Here is an 8,947-nt window from a genome sequence, read left to right on the forward strand (position 1 = left end):
GTTCGGCTTTCCGAGTCGTTCCTCGGGGGAGGCAGTGACTGTGACAGTAGCGTAGCCGTAACACGCCTTCAGTAGGGCAGTGTCAGAAAGTTCGAGGGAATTTGTTCGTTGGCATCACTGATGGCTGTGGGCCAGATCGGACGAATTATGGATGTTAAGTTTTAGAATTCATATAAAAAAATTGTTTTAAACCACCTTCATTAGGGTTCTGTGTCCGTATCACCGACAAACCGACATGAATGACCTTACAAATTACCATGACATTTCCGATTAAAGCACAAAACTGACATCTGCCGCCGTGTTCGCGAAAAATGTTTATCCTAGCCACGAACAGGCGCACAAAATGTATGAATTGGTTCGTGTCTAATCTATTCCGGACAAACTATTTTTATCTAGATAAAAAGAATTCAATGGTTTTGGCAGATGGGATCGCTGCACTTTTAAATCGGTCGTTATGATTCTCGATCAAGAGTTAAGTTTGAGTTTCATGTCGGTTTGTCGGTGTCTGTATCTTGATCATAATTTTGCTCATATAAATTGACATTTATTTTAAGTTGAAAATCTGGTTGAATTTGTCTATGATTGGGAGCTTGAAATTGTTCCCATACCCAGAGCATATTACACAATCCACTACGGTGAGAAATCAAAATTTCCAACTGAATATGATCACAGAGAACAGACATGGAGGCTCGAACAAAATTTCTCTAAAAACTTGTGTAAAGATTCTTATTCGACTTAAGCGCCACTAACGGTGACTTCCCCACTTAAAAACCCTCTTTGACAACATGATGGCGCTGGCGTTGCACAAATTACACAAGACACTAAGTGCTAGTAGCGCCAAGTGGCAATTTTCAACAGAAAATTTATCAATACTAGCGCCAAATAGAGATTGCTAAAGTATGATTGTGTTAGTAATTTGTTTTCATCGGGAAAATTTTTAGCTCTGAAAGATTTTTTCCCGATGAAAACATTTCTGGTATACGTATACGCTACCTAGTGTGTGTACGATAAACGTCAGCAATCTCTATTGGTCGAAAGTGGAAAATTTATAGAGAAAATCAGGAGATGCTAACACCACGTAACGGCGACGTTTCCACTTAACTTTACACAAGTTTCTGACCGAACTTGAACGTCTGTTCTCTGTGATATGATTGCACACTCTAATAAAAAATAACCATAAACGAACGATAACCCAAATCATTGAACTATTCCACAAATTGTTTGGATGATACCCAGAACACGTCGTTAAGCAAATTAACCATACAATTTTTATTAGGGCATGCCTTAGAGAATATGATAGAAAGTGTATCTAACTACAAGAATAACACTATTTTATTAAAAAATATCAAAACACAGGCATTATGAGCATGATATCACAGACAAACAGACGTAACTCTTTGAAAAACTTGTTCTTGAAAACATAGTATCTCAAAACATATAACCTCAGTAACGACATCTCTCTGGCTTCTCGCGGAAAACAAGCTTGCTCGCTAACTCGTAAACAATATTGCATAAAAGTTCTATCGAAAGTATGGAAAAGTCAAAGAGCTGTGGCGAGTAGTTCGCGGAACTGATAATATTCAAATCAACCGTTAAATGCATGAACGAAGACACACAATGAAGAGTTACGTCTGTTTGTCTGTGATGATATATTTTTATTTTGAACGCTTTTATTTTAAGAACGTGTGAAGTGGAAGCACTGGCTAGAGCGCTGAACTGGGGAATTTCCAAGATTTGAGAAGAGGAAATATTACCAGACGAGTGGATGGAAGGTGTCGTATGCCCAATCTACAAAAGGGCGACAAGTTGGATTGCTGTAACTACCGCGCGATCACACTGCTGAGCGTCGCCTACAAGGTTCTCTCCCTAATTCTATGCCGCTGCCTGTCACCATTTGCAAGAAAGTTCGTGGAGCCATACCCGGCGGGATTTATGGATGCCACCACGGACTAAATTTTCGCGATTCGGCAGGATCTACAGAAATGCCGCTAATACAACGTGCCCACACATCATTTGTTCATCGATTTCAAATCCGCATACGACACAATCGATCGAGATCAACTACATGGCAGATTGTGCACGGGTACACTCAAAAAATTTATCACATACCTAATGGATGAAATCCATGTGGATTTCACATACTTTCCTGTGATCAAATAGTTGCAAATCCCACCACAAAATCAAATGAATATTAGGAGGCCGATGAGATTCATATGAAAAATCATACGAAATTCATGTGATCACATTAATGTTATGTGAAATTCAGATGAATTCCATTATTTTTGATTATGGATGAAAATCATGTTCGTTTCCAATGGAAGCTACATGAAAACAATTTTCGGTGTACGGATTTCCGAATATACTGACGCGATTGGTCAAGGCGACGATGGATCGAGTGATGTGCGTTGTTCGAGTATCAAGGACACTCTTGAGTCCCTTTAAATCTCGAAGGGGGTTACGGCAAGGTGATGGACTTTCTTGTCTGCTATTCAACATCGCGTTAGAAGGTGTGATCAGAAGAGCTGGGATAGACAGGAGTGGCACGATCTTCGGGAAGTCCATCCAGCTTCTTGACTTCGCCGATGACATTGACATCATGACACGGAACTTTGAGACGATGGCGGAAACGTACATCAGACTGAAGGCTGAAGCCAGGCGGATTGGACGCCGGAGGAATCCGATGAAACTATAACTTCTCGAAACTAATCTCTTTAGTAGGGCTTAGATCTAATTTTGGGCCTGCTAAGCACAACCCGCCCTTTGCCTCTATTTTTCGGGTGCATTTTGTTTTCACTAAATGGAATATTTTTACTGCATATGACTTCTAAATGTATTTGACTTTTCGTACGTACCGTAACATTTGCTAAAGAGAAACAACATGTTAAGATATTGTCGAAAATCTAACACTGATTCTTGACCCCAATCTCAGCCTACTATTCCAAATTACTAATGCATTGAATTCACTTTTGCCTATCGGACGAAAATAAACATTTATTCGGTCGGAGCGCTGCTTTTGTTTTCGAGACAAATGGGTTCATATCACGCGTTCTCATTTTCGGTAACTTTTGAACTAAAGTATCGTACCGAACGCATAACTGACTTGTTAACTCTGAAACAATGGATTTATTTGATGTTTTCTGGTCGATAGGCCCAAAATGGGCGATTAGGCCGAAGTAGTGCTCTACCGAAGACAACAAATCAAGAAGACTGGCAACTTTGCCAGAATCCAAGCGACAGATACAATGGCGCTGCGCTTGAGTGAAGGTGGAAGCAACGCATAGAAAAATGAGCATATTCTCCTGAGGATGTAATCTTTGCTATCAAATTCGTTCGAAGCATTTACCTTTGAGCGGTAGATGACGCGATTGTACCTTTCTCATAGCGTTCGTATAAGAAAAAGGAAGAGTTGCCAGTCTTCTTGATTTGTTGTCTTCGGTAGAGCACTACTTCGGCCTAATCGCCCATTTTGGGCCTATCGACCAGAAAACATCAAATAAATCCATTGTTTCAGAGTTAACAAGTCAGTTATGCGTTCGGTACGATACTTTAGTTCAAAAGTTACCGAAAATGAGAACGCGTGATATGAACCCATTTGTCTCGAAAACACCATCTCTAACACCATCTCATACTAATCTCTACATGATGAATTATTTCATGATTGTTTGTTTTGATAGTAACACTGCTCAATCGCTATCGGTTTTTGATTGTTTTAAGGCCAAGCGCAATGACGGCGGAAGCGGAATGGCAACGGCAGCGGAAAAGCCCGATCTGAGTAAGCCTACTTGTCGGATTGAAAACTAGTTAGATCCAAATCGACTTTGGTTACACTGAACGAAAACCTCCGCCAAATATTGTGTGATTATTGATTCGATGGAGCCCTATAACACTAATCATTAGATATTCGGATGATTATCTTTTGCTCTTTCTTACACCTTATCCCATGAGTTTCATATGCGTGTCATCCTGATTTTGGAATACTAGAATACAATTTTAAAATGTTCGCTATCTGAAAACCAAACGAAAATTCATCAGTTATGTTAATGAAAATACGCCCAAAACTGAACGAAATTTACCTCAAAATTTACATAATTCATATGATGTTGAATTTTTCCCCTGCTTAAATGATTACTGCATGGTAGAAACATTTATAAAGACACTTTATTTTCCTTAAACAATAAAAAAATACACTTAAGGACAATATTGCTCAATATGCTAAGCACCACCGGTGAAAGTCCTACGTGTTCATGTTTTAATTTGGACCAACCTGAATGGTTCCCGAGTCCATGGCATGGACCGTGTTGTAGGTGAGCTGCATAATGGTTTATGGTTGGACCAGGGTCAGGTGATGCAAGCGTGTTGTCTCGGAGTTGTCCTCGTGCCCACGGGATACCTGTGCCAAAGAATACTGTTCCTTGTTGGCACGAATCCACTATTTGTTACGCTGCCGTTTCAGCACTCATTGTAGTTCGTTATCCACCTGCTGGATCTGTTCCACATTGACGTCGATCAGGATATTGATTGGCAAGGTCGGTATATGTCTTCCTGCCCTGAGAAAATAAAATAAATTAATGTGGGAATCGGCATCGCTGGTGCTTTTCAAACTTTTGTAACTTTTACTGGTATTTGAAGTGAAAACACTTTCTTTTTTGATCGTTCTGTTTGGGAATAAATGAAGGCTATAGATCTTTCATAATAACGCGTTGCGAATGTGTTTATTACTTACCTGTTCGGATATAATTGAGGATATAATCAGGTAGTACACAAATTAAAGAAAGTTGTCTACAATATGTCTGACTAGCATGAGGACTAACAACATTTAACTTTGTAGTTCTACTTCTTATCACACACCCTCACGAAAAATGAATGATTTTCGTTTTAGGGTGTTTTGATCTATTTATCTGTTGCGTTTGAGATGAAGTTCTTTAGCTATGGTATGCATACAAATATCAATCATGAAGGCATATGCATATCAAAGCCATTATCATCTGCAAGCAGGACGATTCGCATTTGATATAAGTAATCTGTGTCGTTTGCTTCTGTTGTCATTCGAAAACGAACCGATGGCATTACAGAGCACTTTGAATGACGATTCATTTGATTTTTGGCATGTATTTTCGTTCAGTGTAGGCATCTTGATGTGACAACTGTCAAACTTTCCGTTTCCGTTCCACTTCCGCCCACATTGCGTTTGGGCCAGCTAGGTGGCATCCCTATCTTGTTTGCCTTGCTTTGAAAAGAGCTAACATCGCTGCGGATCCGCGAATTGCGGGACCCACTGACAGCTCATAATTTGTAAACAAATAGAAGATTCAATCCAGAATTTCAAAAAAGGCGTGACTGATATTATGGATATTCTTAATGTTTTTGCTTACATTTTGTGAAAAATAAACTTAGGACTCATAAAATATTATTTTCTGATTTTCTACCACGAGTCAACCATTTATATGGCATAAAAGGGAAAATAATTTCATATGATAAAAATAAGACAATTCAGTCACGCCATTTTTGCAGTTCACACTGGAATTGTGACGTTTCAGATGTTGGTTTCAATAACATGGCGGCATGCCACCCAGTTGGTTTGGGCCTTTAGTCCATTCAAAGCAAGTCCCCGGCAAGGTGACAGATAACCTTAGTTTCACGTACCCACTTGCAAATAGTAGATGTCGCCAGACGACGTAAACAAGGGGATTATCCTTCACCGCCGCAACGGTATTTCTCTATGGAAAACCAGCTTTTTGTTTCACCATGTGTGAATGCCAAACAACAGACAAGAATGCCATATGAAAAGAGCTAATTTATGATTTTCGTGGTGAAGTGATGGTTTCTTCAGTTATTTTTTGTGCTTGAATTTGATTATCTTTCAGATTATTACTATCATCATAGTTGTGCAATGAAGGCTTGTCCTGAGCCTGTTAAAATAAAAAAAAATGTTTACTTTCCCGTGTTTCTCTTACGGGGCAAGTAAAGTAAACTGCTGAAATTGAAAATTAGTCAAATTGCTTGATATATTACATATTTAGCTTAAATGCATTTAAGGCCTTCGAAAGACGTACAAAGTTCACCACTGTACTCTTTTAAGCGAGTTCCTCAAATTGGACATTTTGCAGTACTAGCTGCGTATTCACCATATTAGTCTGCTTCAAAAATTTTCAACTGTACTTGTAGGAAATTTTTCCAGCTGCCACCTGATGAAGACCACTTTTTGATTAAATGCAAGGATCGAAAGTTATCAATGGTTCAATGCGCTGATGTCTTATGATCATGCTCAATCAACTGCTCAGCAGGCAACATTGGTGTTTCTGGGGCGTTAAACAGGACACAAAAATCGTGGCTACTATGTCACACTGCAAAATACAGTGTTGTCTACAGAGCAGCTGCTTGATCATGTCATAAGTTTACCAATCTCTTAAATAATTAATAACTTTTTCCTGTCTCGTTTTACATAGAAACGATCTTCAGCAAAGTTGTAGCTGAGAAAATTTTCTATAAGAATGACTATCGAACTGTTTCGCAGCTCAATATGAAAAAGACTAGAAGGCAATGAACAAAAAGTTGAGATTTGCCATAGTAATTTACAAGTAAACTTCAAACGTCTTGTGCGAAGTCTGTTTCTAACCAAATGAGTTGTAACTTTGGGAGGCTAATCAGGACCCGATTTGAAACCATTTAAGCACTGTGGAGCGAAAAAGTCAAATTTTGCATCAGTCTAGTATACAGTATCTCCATAGAGGTAACTAAAAGACTAGAAGGTCCCGAAGAAACGTGGTCGACTTTTTGGCTCAGCTCTGATACTCTCTTCGGTCCCAAGCTAATCGATGTACCCCTCGAAACATAGGAAAATCCGCGAACCTCTCATTTTATCTGTCAAACTTTAATATCGAATCAAAACAAACATAGTGTAGTTCTAGAATTTCTACTAGAATGGGGTACGTTAATCGATTTGCTCGGGACCAATAGGCTAGTCAAGTAGTGAGCCAATTTAAAACCGTTAGTTTCCACCGGTTGATTATACTCCCTTCATTTGGTGGCTATTGCGTCCGGTTGCTGAATAATTTGATGCCGAATTGTTTTCATTACTTATATTCTGTAGAAGGGTAAAGCGGCCGAAGATAAGTTGACCCTATATTAAATTAAAACAATACTTTTGAAACGTTTTGATCGGCTAAAATTAAAAATATGAGCATATTTATGATGGCCGCATTTTTGTAACGGGACATCATTTGCAAAACACTGTTGCAAGATTAGCGTAACGCGACGCTTACGAAATGTTTTTAAGAATAATTCGTTAAATGTTCATGTTTTACAAAATTCCAGTAACACAGTTTTGTTTTGATTGGTGTCAAAAAAAAAACGACGAGAATAAACTAGGGTTCAAAATCATTTACCAGAGAGCTAATATGTACGATACTCGAAAAAGTGGATTTCTGCGATGGTGTCCCGTTACGAAATGTAAAGCGTTATATTTACTATGTTTAAGACGTTACATTCTAAAATGAATATCACATCAGAATGTAAATTACGCATAATTTTAAACATGTTTCAATGTTGCAAAGCTTGAGGTGTTTCGCTGTGAGATCTTTATTCTCGTAACCACTCCAAAACTTTAAGTTCAAAAATATCAGCTCCTACGATACGTACAACAATGAAACTGTTACTCCACGTTTGCTGCACTGCAGCATACATGAAGTACCAATTTCAGGTGAAATAGGACATTAAAATTCGAAGTGGAAGTGCATGTATAGCCTACGTGGTGGCCATTTGTGGACTCTACAAGGAATCACCTTAAATCTGATTCTCCGCGGGTTACTCTTTGGTGACTAGCAGCAAATTCAAACATATAAAGCAACTAACGATACAGACAAAAGGCTTGCTACGACTACCACGACAAACTCAAAGAGCAACACAGCTCGATCGGAGTGGTAGAAGGAGGATGATATATTGCTTGCCTGCTTTGTTGCAATATACACGGATGAGGACATAGCTTGATCTGAATCAAGAAAAGGCATAACAAAAAAATCCCCATTAACATACGTGGCTTTACCATAGAGGTAACTCTAAGACTACTGGGTCCCGAAGAAAATCATTATTATTTTTGGCTCACTCAGTACCAGAACAACGGTCCCAAGCAGTCCCAAGCTATTTCACTCACCCCTGCATGTTCTGCATGAATCCACACACCCCTGATGTTATCTGTCAAACTTTCATAGCGAATCAAAACAAACATAGTGTAGTAATAGAATTTCAACTAGAATAGGGTACGTTAATCGTTTGCTTGGGACCAATAGGCTACTAAAGTGGTGAGCCAATTTAAAATCGTTAGTTTCGTATTGATTGTTGGCTTTACTTCGTAAAGCAGCTTGCCAACAATTTGCTCGTTTCCTTCTACCGCCCAGAGTGAGCTGGTCGCACGGGCTGCTTGTCATGAAAAAGAAGGAAGAAGATTATATCATTCCCGACCAACCATTCGTTAGAAAAATCGATAGCGATCGTCACCATTTCATGAATAATTGTAAAGATGCTAAAAGTCTAATCGTGAATCGTTTATAAAGATCTTTCTCAAAATATTGCTACCAATCGTTACCAATGTTAAAATATCGATATTGCTACCAATCGTAAACCAAAATATCGATACACAACTGCTGATTTTATTTGTGATTTTTTATCTGCATAATTTCTAGTTTCGATCCCATGCCATCTGGGGTGTACTGATTTTGTTGTTGGTTGCTAATCCTCGGGTCCACGGCTGCTGTTGATGAGTTTATCAACGACAGGCAAACACACTCTAGTATGTGGTGTATTGAAATTTCTGTAAATCTTTTCAAACATGAATTCAATATTTATTTGTCGTAACCATCAACCATGTAGGTGTAATAGAGGTCAAAAAGGTATCAATTTTCCTCATTGGGTTCCAAATGCCGAGAATCCCAACACGCATGCTATCACGGGT

This window comes from Ochlerotatus camptorhynchus, unplaced genomic scaffold (genome assembly GCF_037179485.1).
Source record: "Ochlerotatus camptorhynchus isolate MF236.1 unplaced genomic scaffold, CSIRO-AGI_Acam_v1.1 ptg000150l, whole genome shotgun sequence".
NCBI classification, from domain to species: Eukaryota; Metazoa; Arthropoda; class Insecta; order Diptera; family Culicidae; genus Ochlerotatus; species Ochlerotatus camptorhynchus.